This window comes from Falco punctatus, assembly GCF_963210335.1.
Source record: "Falco punctatus genome assembly, chromosome: 6".
Taxonomy (NCBI): domain Eukaryota; kingdom Metazoa; phylum Chordata; class Aves; order Falconiformes; family Falconidae; genus Falco; species Falco punctatus.
The window spans coordinates 68,829,046-68,854,090 of NC_137585.1; the positions used below are offsets into that span (position 1 = coordinate 68,829,046).

Consider the following 25,045-nt stretch of genomic DNA (forward strand, 5'->3'; position numbering starts at 1 on the left):
TTCACCATCACTTTTATGACCTGTTTTGACAGACCTGTCCAGCCCGTTGAGGCTACATTGGATTTATGAAGGTATGATGCCCTATTTCTGCTACAAAACTGGAGTTCAGGCAAAGGGGTGTCACTTTGGAAAACCCTAGATTTGATACCTTAGCAGCCCTTCAGAAACCCCAGATTTTGATGTGAGCCTGCCCTTTGCTCTTGATGTCAAAGTGTGAAATAAGGACAGCACCTGCACAACACAGAACTGGTTGGGTTTGCCTTTTCAAGAACTGAGTTGTCTTAAATATCTCATTTTACAGGCTTCTTTGAGACAAAACCCTAAAGGGTAAAATCTCAGCAGTCTCTAGGAGCATTCAAGATCTCATAACTTTTAACAGAAGTGATCTGGGGGCCTGGGGATGGTGTCATTAGCTGAAAACTGCCCCTCCTATTCTACCCACTACCAACTTACTGTCGCATTACTCCCAGCAGGGTCATCAAGCTCTTGATGTCCACTCATGCCTTTGGCTCCTAGATAGGCAAAAAAAAAAAAAAAAAAAGGAGCCAGCTTCAAAGGTGTTGCATCCAAGGCATCACTAGAAGAGCAGCTCACAGGGCATTTTCAAAACTGCTGGGTTGGATAATGGTGCAAATGCAAAACATCTGTTGGACAATTGTCCTTCTACTACCTCATCCTAGGATGACCCAGAGGTCTACCTCATCTCAGCTATACCTGACTGCCATGTTTACCGCCCCTGTTTCTGACTTGCTCTCTGTTTGTAGGTGCAGCAATAACAATGGGATGAGAAACACCAGCTACAAAGACTGCTGACTAGTTTCAATGCAAAGCACTTGTGTTCCTGATGCACAGTGTCCCTCGGGACAGGATTCAGCTGCCTCCTTTTAAGCAGTCAAAAGTGAGCCTCGGGTCTGAGCTCCTCTCTTTTTCCCCTCTTTTGGTTTCCCCTGTAATGACTGCAGGGAGGGACAGCCTTCAAAAGGGTGATCTCCACCTCCTAGGGCAGTGGCTCCCTCTGAATAAGACTCTCTCATTTACAATGACCACAAAGGCACTAAGTTCTGTGTTTTCTACCTGGGCAACATTTTCCAAGCAGAAAAAGAGGAGGTGCCTGGGGCTCAAGGACAGCCCTTCCATAAAGTTTCTCATGTAGAAGAGCCACCATCAACATCTGTTTCTGCCCCCTTTTTCCTACAAAAAGCATCCTGAGCTATTTTATTGTGCAAGTGGGCCTTTCAGATGATTGCTGCACTGGTGCGCTGTGAGGAGAGGCAGTGTCTTCTGCTGGATTTATCTCCTATATGCATCTAGAATTTTTTTCATGTGTGTCAAGCACTCCCGGAGCCTGGATGGGCTTTCTCTGGCAGAACATTTGGAACAGACAGGGAATCTAAACAAACAAGTAAATCCTCACTGTGATGATGAAGGATTACATGTTTCTTTCCATCTTACTTTGTAGTATTTTCAACAACTGAAAGTAGGGGAGGGAGCCTGCTTTGATGAATAACATTTCATTTGCTTTGGAAACCCCCAGCATCTGAAAACCGTGGCCAGTCAACACAAACACAGCAACTGCTTCCAGTCCCCATAAGCTCTTGTTCCTTGTGCGAAAGTATTGCAGGGCTTTGCTGAAAGACAAATGCTTGCCCTGACCATCCTCTCGCTAGGGTTCTTTTATAAATGTATACTAGAGAGACTGGGAGCTCACAGACAGAGGGCCAGAAATTGCACTGAAGAGAAGGGAATTTGGTTTTGACCACAGCTCATTCCAAGTGCTATTTGAAAACAGCCAGCATATCTTGGCTTTTGTGTTTGCCAAACCCTTGCAAAACTTCAAGCAGAACACTTCTTGAATTGAAATCCCGGCAAAGGAGAGCACTGACTTAGGAAAAGATGTTTGTTGGGAAGACAGGAGGTGGAAACTCTACTTCATAAGTGATTTCTTGCATTTTCCGTCGATGCAATGGTAGGCATTGCATATGACAGTTCAACACAGAGGAACAAACAGTTCATGCAGCTGAAGTGTGAGGTGGTACAAACCCAACCGTGTCTCATCTGTCTGGGTTGCCTGGTGGGGCAATGGTAATGTCTGATGGCAAACATCTCAGCGGTGGCATTAGCCTCATGCTTTAAGGCACTCCCAAACCTTTTGAGTTTGGCCCTCTGTCAGCAGAGGTAGTCCAGCTCTACAGAGCCACTCAGAAACCTCTCAAACCCCATCAAAAAGCTATCCAGCTCATTTGCTTATGCTGTTCCACTTCCAGGTTCTCACTTTCCAGTCTGAAACTCGTGGTTTAGTGCTTAAATTATCTGGAGATATCCAAAGGGATCACTGGAACAATACAGTTACAAAAAAAAATTAGTTACTGTCTGACATGCACAGCTTTGTTTACCAACAGGGTAGGTGATAGGAAGAGCCTAGCTTGATAACTGGATGCCTGCCTGCAATCACAAGACTACCAGCTGAAAAAATAAAACTCTTTGCTCCTTCTACATGGGGAAAAACAACAAGGTGGAGTCCTCATATTCTCACAGGCTGGTTACAAACAGCATTTTGCACAGGACTCTGCAGTGGGGATAATGTTTAAATGTGATGTAAAAAGTGATGTAAAAATCCTACCCTTGCTGTTCCTGCTAGGGCTGCAGTTCACGTAGGTGCAACCAAGTTATTTTTAAACTGGTGCTGAGAACCGTGTAACTGTGACAGCTAGGAGCTCAGCACCATCTGTGTAACTAACCCAACTGCTGAACAAATAGGTGAGAAGTTAACCAGCCCCTGGTCCATGTTGCTACTTGAATACTTCTTGTTTACAGCCAGATGAGGTACCCCTGCATTGCACAGTCATTTCTATGGAACATATCATAGAATCATAGAACGGTTTGCGTTGAAAGGAACCTTAAAAATCATCTCATTCCAATCCCCCTGCCATGGACAGGGACACTTTCCACTACACCAGGTTGCTCAAAGCCCCACCCAACCTGGCCTTAAACACTGCCAGGGATGGGGCATCCACACCTTCAGTTCTAAAGACAAGAATCTCACATGCCATTTCATCCAGTCTCATGCACCCACAAATGTGCACAGTTTGCACTGATGACCATCAAGATCAGACCTTACTCCAAAAGTATTGCTAAAAGCTACAGAGAACTGGATTTTGTTTCTAGGAGTGGCCTGTGCTCCCATTCCCCATCACAGCTTGCCATGTCAGGTACACTAAAGAAGGTAGAGTGGCTTTTTTAATACAATGTTTAAGGGATAATGAAACCTCCATCCAGCAAGGTAAGTCACTGAGAAGCCAGTTCCACTTAGTGCCATTGAAGGGAAGGATGGATAACTGACAACTCCCACAAGATACCAACGGCAGACAGTTAAGCAACACCTCCAAAATGCTGCACTTAGCATGGCATAAATGCCTGTAGACCTGGGAAATGGAGAGAAGGACTGGGAAGCAGCTCCTCAGAAAATCTTATGGGCCGTTTTTCTAGGTTTCCTTCAAAAGTTACAGTTTTGTTAGCAAGGAATCCTCAGCAGTGGTTAAACTTGAGTCTAGCTAGAGTGGTACCAGGAGACATAACAAGAAAGGTCGCACAACAAGAACCATACAACTCTTTAGGATTTATCCCAGATAGCCTACAGCTGTGAAATTCCAACATAAATATATTTGAGTATTTGTCTGAAACATCCTCTCACAAATATACCCAGTTTAAAGTTTTACTGCATCTAGATGATTCACAAAATCTGTCCATCTGCCAAACAAATCAGCACTGTAACAAATCAAACTGATTTTTGGAACGTCACGTTACAGGCATGCAAGCCCTTTACAAAACACCCTGAATTGACACACATATATATATATACACACATTTGTCTGATTGACAGGCACACACATCTGCCTTCTGTAAGTTCCATTTGAATGGAACAGTGGCTAGGAAACACCCCATAGGTAAAGGCATGATGGTAGCATTCATCCACCACAAATTGTCTGTAAATGGCTGAAGTTAGCATTACAGAGCTCAAGTCACTCAAAACCCAGCAGTGGCACCCAGGTCTTGCCCTTCATCTACCAAATAGAGAGCTGAGTTCTAGCTAGCTCATGCTCCCTGTGGGCAGCACTGCTAAAAAGCACTGGAGCCCCACTAGCCAAAAGTCTTCCATTTCAGGTCTCCTAAAAATATCTTTGACATCAGATGGTGGTTTGGACATTTAGATATAGGGTGCCATTGGGCAAGATGACTGTAGGAACACCTTTAAATGTGTGACAATAAGACCTGATCTCTGAATGGACACGATGTAGTTTTGAAAGAACTGGGCACGGGTCATGTTTGTTTCTTGCCCTCAAATCTTCCTCCTGACCCACAATGCTAACTGGAGCAGTGCCCAGCCAGGATACTCCCTAAGCATCCCAGACCCAGCATCACCTCAGCACAACCTATCAGGAGTGTCTGGTGGAAGAAATGAGACTGGAAACACAGCCCAAGTGCCACAGCACTCTCCAAACTATCAAGCTACAACAAGGTCTTTTACCATCTCATACCAGCATACTCATCATACAGTCCCTCTGCTGCCTCACCTCATCCAGGACACATGCTCTCTCCCCTCTTGCTTCTTCCTCTCTCTACTTCTTCCTCAGCTGCTCTCTCTTCATTGGCTCTCAACCACTTAACCAGCCACAGCTGCACCTTGTCTATAGCAACCAACCCGCTGCCCCTGAAGCCAACCCACAGTTGTATATTATCAATGCTAATTAACCCAGCTTTATTCCACTACACCCAAGCACTGCAGGCTGGGCAGCACAGCATCTGCTCTGCTACCGAGCCTCCTCCGTACTGCATCCTAGTGAGCTCACCACGTCTCAGCATGGCTGTCCTCTTGCCCTTTGCTGCTATAAATCTGCCCCACAGAAAAAGTAAAAACTGTTTGCATTTGCTGCACATTGACTTGCTGCTCTGTGCTTTACTGCTGTTCAAGTTATATAAAACATCTTAAACCAAAACCTTATGCACCGCTAAGAGTGTACCTCCAGCTTTATTTGTCTCAGAACAGCAATAATTCATTAACTCTCTCTCAAGAGACTCAGGAGCCAAACATAGTTCTTTATTTTTCTTAACTCCAGCAGGATTTACTTCCCAAACCCTTCTGTACTCTTAACAAGAAGGGCTCTGTGCCCTGGGGAAGCTCTAAGGACATATACAGCTCACACAGATGATCTTCATCTCTCTTGGTCCAGGAGGTTCCCTTTGAGTCCTGCCTTGCCATGCTCACGTTTCAGACTGAGAATCACTCTTTCCTTCTGTTCAGCCCCTTTGGGCAGGCTACGTGGAAGTGAGCATGTTGGATGGAAAGATGGACGGTGCAGCAAACGATAGCAAGAGGGGTCTGGCAGCAGAGGGGATTGGGTTTGGGACGGAGTGACTTAAGCTCCAGTTACTGAGACTTCTCAGCCAAGACCAATATTCCTGCTGAAGTGTGGAAAAGCCCCTGTCAGCACTGTTAAACCATTGTTTCGGGTGAAGTGGTGGGGGCATGGTAGTGTTGGGTTAAACCACCTCTGCTTGCTGCAAGACTGCACCTTTCAGAGGTACCGAATCAGGGTCCCGAGGGCAGATCCAGCATCACCAGTATTAACAAAGATGAGCTGGGATTTCACCCTAGGACTTCATATGAATCATCAAGATGCATAAGACCTGGATGGAGAAAGACATTATTGTGGCTTTTCTTATCTTACTGGATGCTGGGTCAGCATTTGCCATGGAGGGTGTAAGGCTTGTGGCACAAGTCTCCAGTTCGTTCAAAATACTAGAGACAAGGACTGCACTGGGGTATGAAGCACTGCCTGCAGGGAACCTCTGCCAGGCTACACCCACACTGAGGTGTCTTGGCACTGTGAATGGTACTTTTCTTCCCCATTTCCCTGCTCATTACAAGCAGATTTTCACTTCAAACTCCTAAGATGCAGCCAGTCAAGGCAAGTTATCTCACCTTTCCTAACCATCATTGGAAAGGAATGGTCATGTCCAAAGGGACAATTCTTGCCTACCTTAGACGCTTACCTCAGGTGGACCACTTTTGGGGACCCCTCTGCATTGCCTAGATAACTAGCTCAGACTGAGCTGGATACCACCCCAAGTCCCACAGAATGGCACCTGGCATCACTGACTACCTGAGGCAGGCTGCAAGGGCAGCATACAGAGAGTTTTCTTGGGGTCTGGAGAACCTTGCCCTGGAAATGGACCCAAATCCATGTCCGTGGGCAACTGGGAGTCTTTAAAAACAGCCTTGTTTGTTCCAATCTGCATCAAACCACTGCTTGGTGGAAAACCATTCCAAGAACTGTTGGAAGGCTTGCCAGGGGCAGCTCTTGGACAACATCTTGGCAGGTCTCTTGGGTGATACTTGGCCCCTGACATCCCCCTGAGCAGCTGAGAAGGGCCCATGTACCTGGAAAATGTGAACAGTGTTTACAAGCTGTATTATAAGGCCCGAGTGCCAGCAGCTCCACCAAGACACCAACTCAGCGCAGAGGATGGTTTATTCACAGGGTTTAATCACTCACAATTGATTCTTTTTCTTCTCATCTTTTTCTAAATAATGATCTTCAGCTAAACAACAGATTTTTTTTAAAAAAAAGATACTTCCCTGTGATTAAGTACTTTGAAAAAACAGATCTTTCTCTCTGGCAAGGTGTCTGAATTGCTGATGGCTCTCATCAACAGTGGCTGTAGCCACCATTCATTTAAAAAAACTACCCTTTGACTTCGAACTCACAGCTCTTCCACCCCTGCTCCCAGGCTGGGAGTAGTTTTAGACGACACAGGGAAATCAGGAGGTTCTTGAGGGCTGGGGAAAAGACTCTCAATCCTGCAGGTACCTGGAGAGAGGTCCCTCACCCCAAAACCATGCATAGAGCATGTCCTGGGGCATCGCTTTCTCCAGACACTTTAAGCCCTGAAGCCAGAGAAGCTGCTGAGGTGAAGGATGCAAAGAGACCAGGTGACAGTCACACTCAGTCCCCTTTGCCAAGACTGTGGATGGAGGTGGAAATGTGTCTCCACGGTACTTGAATTGGTCACTGTCAGTACCCAGAAAGGGATCAACACCTTATTGCCTATACTTGCAAAAGAAAAATAAAAGCAATGGTATAATGCAAATAGAAACCACACTAATCAAGAAGACAGGAAAGGGAAAAAAAAGGCATAGGGTATGAGCCAGGTTGCCTACCACAGGCACCTCACTTGTGCCAAGTGAGCAGATAAGTGAGTTCTGACAGGAAATCCCTAAATTCCCTGCCTAGGCAGTGAGAGACAGAAGGTCTCCAGGAAGAGAAAAATAAAGAGGGTAGGACCTCAGTCTGGGGCATCTCCAAGTCCCTTTCCTGTCCTCTGTGCAGAGAGGGAGGCACAGCAAGAGCCAGCCGGCTGCTTTTCCCCATCGCTGAGGTGGAGGGGCTCTGCTCTCGCCTTGTTTCCTTTAAAAATGTTCCTCCAAGCAATTCGCCCAAGATGCCACAGGAATGCGGTGGTGGATCTGGGAGGGAAGCAGCAGTGAAGTCTCACGTCTAAGTGGTTTAGCAGGAGCAGCCGTCCTCCTTCTCGCCTGGCTGCAGTTGCTGAGTGCTGGGCTCAGTGCTCAGCCCCACCAGCCCCATACCTTGTGCTTTCTGCATTTCCAAGAGCTTCCCAGCTTTCGGCGCCGCTCCCGGCTCGAGGTTGGGCAATGTATACCCTCTGAAATGGGTCAGGGCTGGGGGGAAGCAGAGGGTCTTACAGCCTTCCCAGGGGTTTAGCCAGATAACCACCCTGCCAGCCTCTTTGCTGAGACCCATGTCACCCCCCTCTGACTCCTTCCACCAAAAATATTCAGGGTGGCCAGTGAAATAAGGAACCTGAGGTGACACATGCCTCCATAGGGTGCAAAAGCAGAGACAGCAGCCAGGACACTACTCCAGGCTCTCCATCCCTATTACAGGGTTGACAGACTTCATTTATGTCTGTCTTCACAGATTACAGGTTGTGCAGACTTCATTGCAAGGGCAGATAGCTCACAAACTGTGCAACACAGCTGTTCCCAAGATACAGATTGCAAAAACAATCAGCAATGCAGCATCTGCTCTGGTTCCTTCCAGGTATCATGCATAGGTGGTAGACATGCCTAATATACCTCTGTTCCCTTCCTGGAGAGTGCACAGTGCAGGCATGGATTAAGCTGCTTACTTACAGGTAAATCACACTACACTGAATGTTAAAGTGCACCACCCAGCTTAACTATGCGGAGTTTAAAGGAAAATGTTTTGGGTAAGGAAAACCAAAATTTTTTCTCTGTTGCTAGAAGCAATTTTGGTGCTGAGAACAAACATGGGTTTATGTCTACCTTACAAGACAGGCTGCTTCATAGATTTCTGCATTTTGCTCTGCCCAAAAGCTGAAAATGAGTGAATTGCTGAGTTACTGCTTTTTCTTTCTTTTTTTTTTTTTCTTTCTTTTTTTTTTTTCCTCATTTTGGTCTCAGAACTAGGGTTTCAGTTTCAGCTGGGCTTCAAAGGTTTGAAGCTTTCTTTTCTTTAACGTGTACAGAAATTTTCAATTTCCACAGCTACCAAACTTTCCAAAACTTGCTATCCACTTCAACTTCCAACTCAGCTTTTTCCCACCTATTATTATTATTATCACAATAAAGCTAATAAGGTCTGATATGCCTAAAACTACTCTGCCAATATACCTTACCTCATGTGTATTGTTCTGGGACTGAAAGTTGCTGTGTGACCACGCCGCCATCTAAACTTGTTTTATTTGGCTTGTAGTTCAATAGGATTAGGTCATCATTCCCCCAACACATACACACAACGCATTAATTAACTACCAAGGAAGGGATAAAGCCAGAAAGACCCAGTAACAGAGTGTACTGGGTCCTTCCCTCTCACTGATAGGAATGCAGGGAAATGAGAAACTGCTGATCAGAGCAATGAGGCATCTTGCGCTCTGCTCCTATGTATTGAAATGTCGGTGTTGATTTTTGAATGAGCTGGTGTTTCAACAGCTCCTAGAATCTTCGTTTAGTTTAATTGTCCTGTTAAATACACAGTATACACCCTGTAGCAGGGTAGCAGTGGGGGAAGTACAATATATTCAAATACACCATCCCCAGACGTAGCTGAAGCTGAGAACCAGCATCAGCTGGTGAGGAAACATATTTATCTTTACCTATATTAAATTGCATGAGAACAATATTAGTTTAAACCAGGGTTATACCAGGTTTGGGGTGTTTACAGTTGTACGTATTACAGGAACGTATTACGACTTGTATAAGTTCCTAACAGACGTGGCTGATGCTTCAGTGCGGCAGGTGCTGTGTGGATGTCTGTGAACTGAGGTCTAGGTTAAACATAGCTGTTAGGGGTACAAAGTAACAGGTGGGAGATGTGGGCAGTGGGACAACAGGGGGCACATGGAAACAGTGAAACAAGGTTGATTAAGGGCTTAAAGAATTCAAAACCTCCCGTGGGCAAGGCAATGCCAGATCTCTGTGTACCTCTTGGCAGGTTCAGAGCGCAAATGCTCAGTGCCCACAACCTCTGTTGCCAAGAAGGGAAGGGAAGGACTGGGATCAGTAAATATATAATACAATACATTTTATATATAAAATGAGAAATACTTTGCTTCTCTGTTACCTCTAAGTCAAAATGTGGAAAGAGAGAAGCAGAGCAAATCCCAGCGGGCTGTGGATGGGTATTGACAAATGGCCACAGTGTGACTGCAACGCATTAAAAGCTGCCTCTCCAGAAAGCACAGAAACAGGGACATTCGTTGTAAGCGGGGTCCATGTCTCCTCCCCAGCATATATATCATACCTAGGGGAAGCTTTATGCACAGGAGGAGAACCTGTGCTGAGAAAGGCAAATGTTTAAAGTTAATGCAACATCTATAAAAGTCATGTTCCCCTATAAATCCCTCCACTCTGGACGTCTTGGCTTCATACTTCACATAAGCTGCTGTGGCTCGGCTGCCTTTACAAACAGATAGAATTTCCTCAGCTGCAGGCTCGGCTGGAAGCCCTGAGCATGCACTGCTGCTGTGCACAGCTTCTGGATTTCAAAGAGCAAATGCAGGTGCCCTGCAGCAACCTGCCATCCTCTGGTGCCTGCATCTCACCTGAGCATCCATAGGAACTGCTGGAGCTGTTTTACTTCATTTGTGAAGTCCGCTTGGGTGCAGAAAAGGAGGGGAGTGGAGAAGGCATACTCAGACCTGTATTTCTCTGTGCTTGGTGGGTCCCTTGGGGTAGTCTTTGCACCCCCGTTGCTTAACGTATCTAACCTAGATCCTGAGTAGGAAACGTTGGTTTTCTGGCCTCTTTCTACAGTCAATGGAGAGTCAGAAATTCCTCCAGAGGATGATTCAGAGAAACTATTTTAGAGCAGGGAAGAAGGCACTAAAACAGAGTTGAGTGATATGGAAACAACCCTGACACTGCTTACACACACAGCCAGAGACATGCCTGCCATGGCAGGAGCAGGGCAAGAAGTTCTTGTGAAGCCTTTCCCTGCAAGCAGTAAGGGATCTGTGAAGCCTTGAGGGAAATGACAGCAGCGGCACTGAAATCAGACTGGCTGAAGCCCAGGGGCTTGATGAAGGGCATCTGCATCTGCTCCCGAGCTGCTCTGACAGCCCAGAGCAAAGAAGAGACCTCAGCAAGCAGCTCTTGGCTGTGTCCCACACCTGCAGCCTTGGAAGAGGTGACCAAGCAAGCAGTGATGAAGAGGCACATGCACAGCAGAGGACCAGGTTCAGCCCTCATTCAAGTGCAGAAATGCCACAGGTTGCCACAGCAGTGAAGTGGAAATGCTGCAGTGAGGTTGAAGAAGCAAAGACAAAGGGATGGAAAAAAAAAAACATCTGCGATCTGCAGGCGCTTTCTGGCTAATGTCAGCATGCCGAGAAAGGAACCAAGGAGGCAAAATGCCTGAGAGACTAATCAGCAGCTCTGAATAACAAGCTCCAAGCACTAACATCTGGCTGACGGGAGCTGACTGCTGCTCACAGATATTCCTGTCCCACCAGGCAGCTCTGAGCAGCTTGTCCACAACTCCAGCTGCTGCGTGGGCTGTAAATCCTGAAAGGGCCCCAGACCACCCTGGATGTGATAAATGGGCAACAGGCCACTCTGAGCATGGCAGGGTTTGGCAAATAACCAGTCTTCGAGGTGCAGAGACACAGTATTTAGGGGACCACCCTCCTGCTTGCCTGTGCTTAAATGGCCCTAAGCATTCAGGGCATTAATGGCTATTTCCATGGGAGTCAAAAGCTGTCATTTCACCCCAGTACAATCCCTCAGATCAGGTCCTGTTCTTGAGCCAGTATTTCAATTCTCAGCAGAAATATCAGGTCAGGGAAATAGAGTCGTATTTGAAATCCAACATTGTATTCAATGGCCAAACCCTCTCCCTGTTGCTTTGCTGCGTTTCATATAGACACAGAAACATCAGAAACTCCCATCACGTGCTGCACAGCTTACTGCCTTATACAGGAAAAAACATCACACAGGACTGGTTACAATGCCCATGGAAAATAAGGTATTAAGGTAAGCATGAGTCAAGTCTCCCCATACACACAAGCCTGGAGCCCTCTTCCCAGCCTGTTTTCAGGAGAAGAATTGCAGCCACAGCTACACTGGACTAAATGCCTGCAGGGCTGACAGATGTCCTGTGGTAAACCCTTCCCTGAAAGCATCTAAATTATAGAGCACGCACTCCACTGCTGGTTAATATTACAATGGTGGCTCTCGACTGTTTAATCCTAAATTAATAATTCTGTTGGAGCAAGATAATTACATAGCAAGTGCCACACCACTGCACAGAAAGCACACTGCAACACCTATGAGCTACAGTTCAACCACGCACTATGGTTTCTTGCTTTTTTGTGAACAACTGCTCTGTGGTGTGCGAAATCTTGTAAAATTCTGCTGTCATGTGCACTTACCTATAAAATCTGCTCTTGTTCCTGGCCAGATACTTAGGGACAAGTAGCAAATGTATCCCCTGCAAGTCTGTGTTACCATTTGTGTATGTGTGTGCATAAGAGGGCTTTAAATTTGGTTACGAAAATAACTTTCTCTGTTAGTTCAAAATTCTTCTGTGGCTATTCATTTTATTTTTCTCACCTTTCTCTGACACAGAAGTTACCTATACTTTCACCAGCTTTGCATTGCATCACTTTAGCAATAGCAAGAGCCAGGATCTGGACAGCCCCAAAGAGCCCCTCTCGCCACCGCCACCCCCTACCCCCACCACTAGCAATCATCACAGTATCCACACCAGGCACCATCTGCACAACCCTACAAGAACTGCCTAACATCACAGCAATTAAAAAAAAAAAAAAAAAAAGACACAAAAAACCCAAAATCAATTGTGAGGAAGCCAGGACCTGGGCTCCAGTCTAGTCCCTTAACTAGGACACTTTCCTTGTCTTTTGGCAATAATTTTGGAAAAGCAAAATCATAATTATTTTGAGCTGCCTTATCTGAATAGCTTGTTCTCATTAAGCAACACACCCACTTCACACCTAATCAAAGAGGGCAGATAAAATGAATGTCCTTGTCAGAGGAAAGGAACTGGATGTCTCTGCTACAGAGAGGGCGATAATCAGGGGAAAAGCAGTCCCAGTGAACAGTTTCTCTGTGCTTCAATTCCCCATCTCAAAAATGGGTATTACAGGACATCTGTGATTTACAGAGTTTTCTGAGCCATTACAGTCCAAACCAGAATTGTCTCTAATCAGTCTGGATACTGCGGGGACAGGAGCAATAGGGGAGTGAGGATCTGTGGCCAGATACTTCACTTGTATGCAGAATGGTCTCGGTGCTTCGCTGTGCAAATTCAGAGTATGAGCCCAGAAACCACATTTTTCCATGAATGGTACTGCTAGGCATTGCCTACCACCACAGCCTTGTCTCTGGTGATCTGGAAACACATTTTCCTGTAAAGATCCTAGATAAATTGCCCAGCACTGGAGCATGTAACTGGCTGGGCTTTTAATAACTAGGGGTTTAGTCAACAAAAGTTTGTACTACAAAACTTTTTTTTTTTTGGGGGGGTGGGGGTGGGGTGGAGAATTTGGGGTTAAGAAAAAGAAAAAAAAGTTTGTACTCTGTGTCACAGATCAAGGGATTTAAGTCCACGTTATCCAAGAAGTGGAAAACCCTGATTATGTGGACACTTGGCTTTGACAGGTGAGCAATGTCCATGGGATTTCAGTGTGTGCTGTGTTGCATTGATAGACTCACAGAATCATTTAGGTTGGAAAAGACCCTTAAGATCACCAAGTCCACCCATTACCCCAGCACTGCCAAGCCCACCACTAACCATGTCCCCAGGCACCGCATCTGCACGTCTTTTAAACACCCCCAGGGTTGGTGACGCCACCCCCTCCCCGGGCAGCCTGTGCCAGGGCTCGGCCACCCTTTCCATGAAGGAATTTCCCCTCACACCCGCCTAAACCTCCCCCGGCACAACGTGAGGCCGGTTCCCCGTGTCCTGGTGCTTGTTCCCTGGGAGCAGAGACCGACCCCCCCTGCCTACAGCCCCTGCCAGGCAGCTGTAGGGAGCCACCAGGTGCCCCTGAGCCCCCCCTCTCCAGGCTGACCCCCCAGCTCCCCCCGCCGCCCCCCCCAGCCCCTGCCCCAGCCCCTGCCCCAGCCCCTGCCCGGCTCTGGACACGCTCCAGCCCCTCTGCGTCCCCCCTGCCCTGAGGGGCCCGACCCTGAGCCCAGGCCCCGAGGGGCGGCCGCACCGGTGCCCAGCACAGGGGGACGGGCACTGCCCCGGCCCTGCCGGCCACAGCGCTTCTGACAGCGGCCAGGGCGCTGCTGGCCCCCTTGGCCACCTGGGCACGCTGGGGGCTCCTGCCCAGCGGCTGTGCCCAGCGCAGAGCCCCCCCGGCCCGGCCGGGAGCAGCCGGCTTCTCCAGGAGACGCTGGGCGAGACGGTGCCAAAGGCTTCACTAAGGCCCAGGCAGGCGCCAGCCACAGCCTTTCCCTCAGCCACCCAGCGGGTCCCCTTGTCCCAGCAGGAGATGGGGCTCCTCACGCAGGACCTGCCTCTCACAGCCCCGCGCTGGCGGGGCCCGATCCCCGGCCGTCCTGCCCGTGCCGTGTGACGGCGCTCAGGGCGATCTGCCCCGTGGCTGCCCCGGCACCGAGGCCAGGCCGGCACCTGCAGCTCCCCAGACCCTCCTCCTGCCCCTCTCGTGGCCGGGCCCACGCTGGCTGACCCCCGGCTGCTGGGGCCCCCCCTGAGCCAGGGCTGCTGGTAGGGGATGGAGAGATCCTCTGCCAGTTCCCTCATGACAGACAGGAGGAATTTCCAAAGCCAGGAGGATTACAGATCCCACCCAAATCACTGGACACTTTTGGAAATCCCCCCACAATTCTGAGTTACCAAGAGTTTAAGTTTTCTGTGAAGAGAACGGTAACCTGGCTAATGTGTGCAGTCCTGAACCCTCATCCTCTCAGATACTGAAGACATGAGAATGCTCTGCAGGTGACATACTCAAGGCTTCAATCTCCAATGTTTATAACACTGGGACAAGAGAGATCTCTCTGGCATTAAATAATGATTGTTTTCTCTATATTTTTAATGCTTATTTCTAAATCCTGTTTGCCTGATGGACAAGGACAGATCTGCTCAGCCTAATGAAAGTGGTGTGGCACTGTAGAAGTGCCTGGTAGGTTGAAAACGACTTAGAAATGGTGTATTGTCATTTCACCACTCACAAAAACCATTTTCTTTGTGAGCTGAAGGGTGTGAAGACACAAGGTCAGCTGGAGAGACTGGATAGCCCATTTGTTTGACCTGATTCCCATCCAGACTGATCTCTCCATTCTGCCTTGGTCTGTTTAATTCTGTTAATAAGTACATCACTGTACTGGTATACAGCACCTACACTTTGCATGGCAGGTGGCGTTACTGAAAGGCAAACTGATGATCTACACTACTCCCTCAGGATATTTGTGAGGGATTTCAAGAGAAGAAGCACAAAAAAAACATAATAAATTGCATCATTTCAAGTGTTTTTCCTCCCATATTCTCCCCACCCTAGAGAACCTGCCACTTACTAATGTTTCTTTATTTAATCCTTTCCTAAAATAACCTTTTACCATTGATAACTTTACAAGTGTTTGGGAGGGGGGTGGGTTGTTTACTGTTTTGGTGGAAGGAGAGAAACTGAATTATTTCCTGGCTGAGATTTATGTGTCAAGATTTAGCTTGCAGCCAGGGTTTTTTTTAGCCAAGTTATAAAATCTGAAGAGAATTCCAAGTCTCCTCCTCAGCGACTTTTATGAAGTAATTTCTGATATGTGCCAAAATAAAAGCAGTCTCTGCACCACTAAGGTTTTCAATGGAAATAAGGAGAGCCATCCTTGCACAGAAGGAGAGGTCAGGAACATAAGACAGTCTAAGCAGAGCCATCAGAAAGAAGAAACTTAGCCCCAGCTTACTAAAAAATGGTGCACATGTTGATGCACCTGTGTCTCTTAAATGCTTTGGATGCAAACTGAAAGCCAGGCAGAGGTTGCACTTGACCATGGACAATATGAAGTTGAGTTTTGCTTGAGGTATCAGGCTTTTTGGAAACTTAAGAGCAAATGTCTTGATGAGGACCTTAAAGATGCTCCTGATCTGCTGAGACTATTCAGTTTGATGCTTGTCAGCTGGCAGGTGTTACAGTCAGTCTTCCAGCAAAATGACACAGAAATCCCTCAGTAAGCTATGGGCAACACTGTACTCCTCCATCCCTTCTGTCACATTTGCCATGCCAGACCAGTGCAATAGTGATGGCCTGACCCATGCCTGAGCAGTAAGGTGGCAGGACCAGTTGCCCATGGACTGGCTCAAAGCGAAGAGCAAAGAAGCAGCAGAGATGAGATTAACTACATGTGCCAGGAACCCATGGTGAGACTTGGGTGCCCAAAACTCAAGGTCTCAGGTGAGACACTGTGAAAAGGCTGGGGCTGTTGGCTGCATCCACATTAGCAAAACGGCTGGAGCAAGATGAACATATTTGCATACTGAAGCTCTAGATGAGTTTGGGGTGAGCAAATATACAGAGAAAGGGGATCTGAAGGTATATAAAGGACAAACCATGGAGCCTTTGTGTTCCCATTAGGAGTTGGTGCACACCAGACAGGCGCCTGGAGCAGCCTGTCTGTGTTTCCCCCAGGAGGAATCTACTCGCTGTGCACCAAAAAGCTCTCTGTGAACTGAACCAACATTTGCCAAGCAAAACTACATCTTCTACTCAACAGGCTCATTCCCTGTCATGAAGGAGTTTGCACTGATTTCACACATCATCTTGTCGACAAACCTAAGATGGCTGCTGTTCCCACAGGTGTTTTCCCGTGGCTTGGGAAAACTCCAAACAGTAGACTCCACAATAACTGCACAGCCTGCAATGCAACCAGTTTCACATTTGCCTCCCATCCTTCCTGATGGGCCAGCTCCAGCCTCTGGAGATCTTGGCTTTGGGCTGGTGGAGGCCTCTCACGGCTCATCTGGGGACAGGAGGTGGTGACAAAAGTGCAATGAGGCTCCAGGATTGTGTCATCCAGCTGCAACTCAAAAATAGTAGGTGACAGCTCCCCAAAGAGCCATCTACTACCAGAGCCTGCTACATTTCTCTCCCTGAAGTTTCACTTCAAAGCTTGGGCAAAGGAGAGGGCTAGCTTGGCTCTGAAATAACCCACCTATTTCCCTCTGCTTGACACACTGCAAATCCTTACTGGTGCTGACATCTACGCTCTCCCAAACCCCCACATTTTTTAAGAACAGTTGAACCAACAAGCGCTGGGAGAACACAGAGCCTGTGAAGCCACCTTGGCTGTGTTTTAATGCCTTCTGGAAAGACCCTAATGCAAGACAGACATTCATGATATGTTTGCACTTGTAACTAAGCACTGGTTAAGCTTGAGCTTGGCTCTAATGAGCTCACCCCAAAATACCACACATGAAATACAGGCAAAGAGACAGGGATATTGGTTTCAGTTACGTGTGAAGGAAAGTTGATTTCTAGCAGCAAGAAGAAGTCAGTAGACATGAGGATCCCCGTATTGCCTCCCAGCTCTGCTAATGACTGTCCATGCTTTAAAAAACAGCTAAAAATTGCTTTGATACTACAGTTCTGAAATGAGTCCCTCAGACACAACCAGAACAACCATGAGGCTGGAGCTGGACTGAGTTCAGTAAAAACCACAGATGTTCAGATCTACTAAAAAATGCCAAGAAATTGAGTTTGCCCTGACTTTCTGCTTTGTGTGAGGAGCTGGAGAGTGACAGATCAGGGAGATGCTCTGCTATAGACTTAAGGCAATGAGTCTAAGACTTGCTTACATGACCAGGTAGCAATTTGGATAACGTGACAGAAAGGGGAGCAAAAGTAATGCAACAGCAGTTAAAGAAACTGCTATTTGTCCAACAGCCACATGTCAGCTTAGACATGCCTTTTGAAGTCAGTGGTATTACTGCTGGGTAGGTGTAAACTCATGTCTTGGGTCACTAATTTGAATACTTAAATCTAGTGAAGACTACTGAAAATGCATGCCACATCCTTGTGTATGACTTTAATTGCTGACAGAATATTTCCCAAGCATTTCAAAACTTAATTTTTCAAAGGCCTTTTCAGACAATTAGAACAGATGCATATGTAACAATAACCAAGAAACATGAAAATTATACGGATAATCCAACATTAACACCAGTTGATTCAATTACCGGGCTTAACCCCAAAGTTCAGGCTCCTCCTTGGGTTTGCAGACAACCTTTTGCCTGTTCTTTGGCCAACCCCAAACCCAAGTCTACTTCAGACAGTGGTAAAGAAGAGCTCACAAAGTAATATTTCACCTCTACTGCTTATCAAAGTAGACCAATACCCTGAACTAACAAAGCCACTTTTATCCAAAAAATTCTGAAAGTGGCTTCAGATTTCAAACTTATTTATTACTTTATTTTTCTACATATAACTTTTTCTACTATGAATTATGGTTCACGAGGTCTACAAAAAAACACATACAAGGGAAAAGCAAATGGGAGGGATCTCATAATAAATTCTGCTTTACCTGAAAAGATAGGTAAGTATCCTCTAGTATTGACTCCCCTTGATGTTAAATCACCAGAAGCAGTTATATGCAGTTAAACCTAACCAGTTCTGAGCCGAGTTTTGAGTCTCGAATGGTGACACAGTAGATGAAGATGTGGGTTGCCTGGACTTTAAAAATCGTGGTTAAGAAATAATGAAGTCACGTAACTGCCATGACAAAGCATATCCATAGCAACCATGGATGGGCACTCCTCGATCTTCATCCTGCCTGTGTTATGCATTAAGCCATCACAGGCATTGCAGCCCACAAATAATTCTCACACAACATCTGTGAGGCTTGCAGAAGTTCAGAGGAAGAGGACACAGCTCTGTTCAGCTCTGACAAATTACAGTCAATTCACTGTTACAGATTTTCTGTGTCTTCAAGGGCAATATGGTGTTAAGGGGCACTTTCACCCCTTGTAGTCAGCACAGTCAAAAGTTTCCTGAAGGCTACCTCAAAAATCCATCTCAGCAGCCGTGAGCAGATGTCATTCCAACCCCCCTTTCAACAGCTGCCGGACACCTCCGAACATGGGGCTGCACCGGCAGGACTGGAGTGATGCATACCACATCCCCAGCCGCTGGCAGGCCAGCAGCATGCTGCAGACCTCAATCTCCTTCCTGCTCCTTATTTAAACTTCACAGTGTCAGCTGAGTTGAGCCAGTTTTCTGGATGCTTTCCTATTTCCTTAATAGTTCAGCAAGCAGCACTAAAAGCGCGAAAGGGCTCAGCACACATTTTAAAAGGAACACAACCCTGACAAGAACTACTTGGCTGTCGCTGCTGTGATGGAGATGTATCAGTATTTGCTTTCCTCCTGTTTTTAAAGCTGCTCTGCAGCATGTTTTGTTGCATTTCACCAGGAACTTTAAAAGGCTCCTGTTCTGAAGTGATTTTAGAAGACTGCCTCCATACAGCAATGTTTTTTCTTACCCTGACTCTTCAGCTGTAGTTGAGCTTGGTAAGATGGTGCCTTGGACAGCTTCTGAACTTGCTTTCAGGGCTGTTTCTTGTTCACCCCTGTGGTTAAGATTTCCTTATAATCATAGCTGTACAATGCTTCCTATGGCCCCCAAGGAGAAAAATCCCTAAGGATGGGCTGTGGGGCAAGGACTCCGAATTCTCCATTACATGGCATATAGCCCCAAACACCACATTTTCTGTCAGACAAACTAGAAAATAGCATGCTGAAAGCTCAGGTCTAGTACAGAGCAACAAGGACAACAAGAATCAGTTCTGTTTGAACAAGATTAGATCTGACTCCCTGTATAAAATTGTTGAAAGTCATCCCTTATGCTCACCAAATGATCTCAGCAGGTACATGTTTCCTAGACAAAAGATCCAACCTCTTTTTCAGTGATGAGAAGTCCATCATGACCCCTGGCAAACTAAAGATTAATGACCTACTTCAGTCAAAAAAACCCACCATATTTCAGCTGGATTATATGGACATCCATTGCTAACAATTTCCAGTTGCATGTCAAAAAAAAGCCCAATACCCAGATTTAAGGCAAGGACAGTTCTGGTTTGATTTCCAAGTCAGGAAATCCTGGCTGTAATTGCAGTCTCCCAGGTAAGCCACGCTTCCCCCACACTCCCACCCACGCTACATCCAGGTGTTTAAGGAGGTACTACTTTCCTCTCCAGAGAAACACACTGGCCTCAAGCAATCGTTAATTAGCACTTTGCTGATCGATGAAGCACCAAAGAGCATTTACTCCTATGTTGCCACTAACTCCATAACTGATAATTACATTTTTGTCAGGCCGCCAAGGTCCTCACACACACCTGCATGATGCCCACACAGTTGTTATGAAGACATTTATAATAATTAATTGTAACGTTCCTATTACATATCTCATTACCTGCTTCCAGCAGCAGCACGTAAGTCCAACAACAGGCATGTCTAATTTTCCCTCCTTGTTAACCGGGTTCACATCATTACAATAACGTCAGCTAAAAGCATCTACTGTTTGCATCCTTTGAAGCTTTGATTCATTTTTTTCTGACACCTTAATTTAATTCTAGATGAGGATTCATGCTTTCTTTTCTTCTTCTGTTTTCCCCTAGCTATTTGTTCACGCCTTCCTGACTAGTCTAGACAGCCGTACCACTTATAATTTTCCCAAGATGGACACTTTCCAAACTGCATGGCTCTCCTCCCACAGAACATGGGCCAAGCTTCACAAAACCAAACCTCTTCCCACAGATCATCATTTCCCCAGCTAGCAATCAACTTCCAGAGCTGAAGAGGTGGGAACTAAAGGCCATGCAAGACATCCAGGACCCTTCCCAGTTTCCGAAGGCATCTATTCTCCATGTATCTTTCCACCAAGATGCACCCCTCATGCTGATGTTTGTACTCCCTCTCCGCTTTGTGCTCACCCTTCGAGCCTCCCAAGCTGCTAACAGTGATGAGCCCCTGCTGCAGTGCTCCTCTTGCTGGTCTTCATGCTGCCCTTTCTCTGGGAAAGCAAAAAGCCCTATAGAAATCTTCCTTCTCCCTGATCTGCTTCCAGTCTGTACTGCATTTTATTCTTTCTTTTTTCCCTGCACTATGTTCTGGTTTTATGTCCTTCTCAGTTTCCACTTTCTCTCACAGGTTGCTGGCACTACTGACAGCCATCTGCACTTAATCTTTTTGGGGTTAAGTCTTACACACAACTATTTGCTTTCCCTGTTGGCACTTTCAGCAGTCTAGGCAAAACTCTGAAATCTTCCTGTGGCAATAGCAGTGGGAGGTCCCAGACAGTCAGGGAAGGGGCTTTACTCCTTCTTTTGTCATGGACTTGCATTGCAGAACATTTGTGGTAGCTGATTCCCATCCAGGTTAGGACAGACAAGCTTCTCTGGGGCTCAGACATCAAGTATGGTCTGTGACCTTGAGTCCAGAGGTCTACACAATCACAGGTGCCATGGAGGGAGCAGAGACTGAGAGCATCTTCCAGCAGAAGAATGGGGGCATCAGATGGGGGCATCAAATGATACTGTAGAAATCCGGTTCAAGGCAATCAAAAAGTGGTGAGTCTCAAGAAAAGGCTGGACAGCATCATGGAGCATAAATCCATTGAAAGTCACTGCATATGTAGAAACAACTAAATACATGGAAATTACTTCACCACAGAGAGCCCTTCATCTTAAAACACTGGATGCTGGGAGAGCATCAGCAGGAACCACCATATAGCATTACCGTCCACTTACAGTCTTCCACGGGTACCTGGTTTAGGTATCTGTTGGTATGCTGTGGGTCTTCAAGGGGGCAGGGGGGAATGCTACCAGCCTTATACTGTACGTGAAAAAAAGAACAGTGCAGCTGGTTCATTTCAGCTCTTTCACAGCCAAGCAGGTGGCAAGGAGCATTTCAGCTCTGAAGCTCATCTTTGCCTGGTACTCCCCTGGGTCACCACTGACCAGGTACTGGCACCAGACATGGGCAACCTGATTTTCACATCATGCTTGTTCTTCTCGATCCACAGTCTTTGTGTCCTTCCTCCTTGCTGCCTTCTTTGTCATCAATAGGAAATAGTTATTGTCAATTTTAGAAGGCAAGGCTGGGACAAGTGCTGGAAAGGAATTCCCACCTTCTGAGAGATGTGGTGGGGGCAACTACCTGCATGACTTGACAGGGCTTGTGAAAATCCCTTACAGGTCACTAAAGTCACCCCTCATTAGCACTGGAGCAAAACTCATCCCTCTGCCTTCCTAACAAACTCATCTTGTGGACTGCTCGCAAGCTGGCTTTGCTTGGCTCAAGCATATTAACTGAAGAAACTCACACACATTTCACCTTGATGGAAGCTTCTGAGAATGATTTTAAGAACATTGGTTTTCTACTGTTATCCTCTGTTTTATTTCCACGTCTAAACATTTGTGTGCGAGACACCAGGAAACGTGAGTCACCTTGATTTATTAATGGCACACCAGTTTGCTGCTTGCAACTATGTCCAAGTACGTCATCCCAGAAAACCACAACACTCATAAATGACATCCCAAACAGAGACCTTCATCTCCAGAATATCCTGCTTGGTTCCTCCTGAAAATTAGGCAGATGAGTGGCCATGAAGAAACAGTTATCAAAAGCCCTCTGGCTCACCTACAGCAATATTTTTTTTTAATCAGGAAACCATATCACTGTTCCCATGCCAAATGAGAGCATGTCCTCCCAAGCAGACTACTTTGTTTCCAGCATAAGAGAGGAGAAATTCCAGGACCAGAGGTGGGGTGAGACTTCTGTGGTTGATGGATCTCAACTCATTTCCCAGCACTGAACTCTCAGCCATTAAACTGTTCATCGAGTTTTTCTGGCATCTCTTGGGGAAAGACACTACCTCTCCGTGTCACTCTGCCCAGGTTAATAGTGGTTAAATACTTACCTGAACTCTTGGGAACTTCTGAAGACCAGTGCTGTGCTGAGGAAGGATACTGATAAAAGCTGACCTTTCGTGGATGAGGCTGCTCTCCTCTGGATCCTGTTATTCTTGACAGATGGAGATGCTCCTCCAGAAAAGCACTGAGAAGAGATGCCTTGTTGAGGGCATGGGAGAACTTGCTCTACCATATGTGGAGCTCCACAAGTGAGTGTCTACAGAGGACTCCAGCCCCTGGATTTGGTATCGCAGCTTTCCTTTGTGGACCTCAGCAAAGGAAAAATGGTGCTGAAGCACCCCATAAATTCTGGGCACTGCCTTGGTGGTTTCTCATGAAGTTCCCTTATGCAGTGCCTCCAGTTCACTTTGGATTTTACTTAGTGGAGTCTCTGAAGGTTGAGGTCATCACTAAATGGGCATGATGCCACACCAGTTAAAAATGTGCTTTCTCCACCTCGCTGGCACTCCAGCCCCAAGTTCCTCTTCACTAGAACAGCACTTAAACCCATACAAAACTAAAACTCCTGAAAAGTACTGTGATTTTTTTTTTTTGCATGATTACTTCAATTCTTTGAAATGAGCAGAAAAAAAGACTTTTTATAGACTTTTGTTCCACTTCATGTCCTCCAGCTTGGGATTCAGCTCTAGGTTAGACACCTGACTCTAAGGAGATGATCCAGTTGCCCACGTGGAGGTGTCTACCCTCATTTCAGGTGGTGTGCATTTACAGGCAGGTTCTCAGTTGCCATCTGCTACTGCAAATGGTTTAGAGTTTTCCGTAAGTCCTGTGACATATCTGCCAGCCCTGCACAAAGGTTTTGGCCAACTGAAGGCTTTTCAAATCGCATAAGGATCCTATGGTTAGGTAACAAAACCCTGCTCTAGGTGTCTGCAATGCAGGTATTAATGTATGAACAAGTTGTTTAAGAAATCTTTTATCCAACAAGCCCCGACCCCTGCAGTATCTAACATCCCACCAACTCAACACTTGAGGAGTCTATAGCTGAAAGGCTGAGGATCAGCCCAGTTAAGCAAATCCATGCCAAGAGCAAATCACATAATTTTTTCTTAACTGTGTGTCCTTGAAAAGTTTAACTTTACTGTATCGCTAGGCTTTCATGTTCAACATGGCATGACCTACTGTCCACTTCAAGAAGTCAACCAGGCCTTGAGACTGCTGCAGCTACTAGGCTAATTGATCCTTTAATTTAGAAAGATGATGCTCAAGCTTCTTAGATCTGGTTAGATCTTTTACTTCCACATTCAGGTCTCCCCAGAAATGGAACCACATAAGGAATGACGAATTCTAAATAATGGTTTGAGACAACATAAACCAATACAGTGTTTTAGATCCTGACAAGAGCAAATCTTCCCAGGACACTTAGTACCCTTCAGGCACCATATTTGCTTCATGATGGCAAGAGAAAACCCGATCTCCTGCCTTTTTCCTTTTCCAGAAATTGAGAGTTTTCCACAAAAGCACATCTCCTTTGTCTAGCATGGGGCAATCCTCTGTTCAAACCCCCAGAACAGAAGCAACATTGTGGTTGGCTTGGCTAGTTCTTTTGCAGAACATCTTTAGTTTCCTCCAGCCTGAAAGAGCCCAAAGTGTCTCACGCCAACTTTCTCCATCACAACCAGAGATTACACACTTCTCAAATAACAGGCACAAACTCAGGAGAAGGAGAAATTGGGCTACATTCTGTAACACATGATTCCTTTTTCCTTTAAAGTCAGTGGGAGTTTCAGTGGAAACAGGATGAGGTAGAAGTCCTTAGTGTACTTCCTCTAAGTAGACAATACAAAGCACAATATATTTACCTATTCAGTGGGTTGCTTCACTTGAATGTAGTTTGATTTCCATTTCAAACTTTTAAAATCAAACCAGCACATATCTCGCACTTCTTTTTTAACCCCAACTTGTATTCTCCACATTTCCCTCAGAAGTCCACTATTTTGCACCAGTTCAGGGCTCCTGGTGGTCAAAAGGACTCCTGCAATGAAATTCAGTCTTTCCTTACATTTTGGGAACAATGCTGAAGTAGACAAGCTCCCTAACTCCTTTCAACTACTACTTAAAAAAATCCAACCAAGAAGCCAATCCCAAACCAGAATATTTATACATAAAATGCATGGAAAAAGTACGTTCAGAGTCCCATCTAGAGTATATACTTGGAGACCAAATATAAAAAGCCCTAAACTCAGTATTGAAGTAATTCAAAGAACCCCGTGTAAAAAAGCTATCCTCCATGATGGTTCCAACAATGTTGCCTGGATTAGAAAGCTTATTCCAGATGTTACTGCAAGTTTTGAAATCTAAGGTTTTCTATGGCCAGAGACATCGTTCCCTTTTGGTAGAGTATTGATAACATATGTGTCCTCTTTTTGTTTTTTCCTAACACCATTTTGAAAAATGCTTTTAGTTTCATTTACACATTTTGCACCATTTCCTAAATCAGTCTGTAATTGACCACAAGAATTTAAAAAAAGCAGGGGCAGGGGTTTTGGAATTTCAAAACACAAGGAATTACTTTAAAGCAATTTATAAGAT

General features: G+C 45.9%; 1 protein-coding gene across 1 annotated transcript in view; it reads right to left on the bottom strand.

Moving 5' to 3' along the window:
• The window catches only part of CCDC3 (coiled-coil domain containing 3), a 47,927-nt gene that overhangs the window by 3,482 nt on the left and 19,400 nt on the right, over nt 1-25,045 (bottom strand). The gene's annotated exons all lie outside the window — the stretch shown is intronic.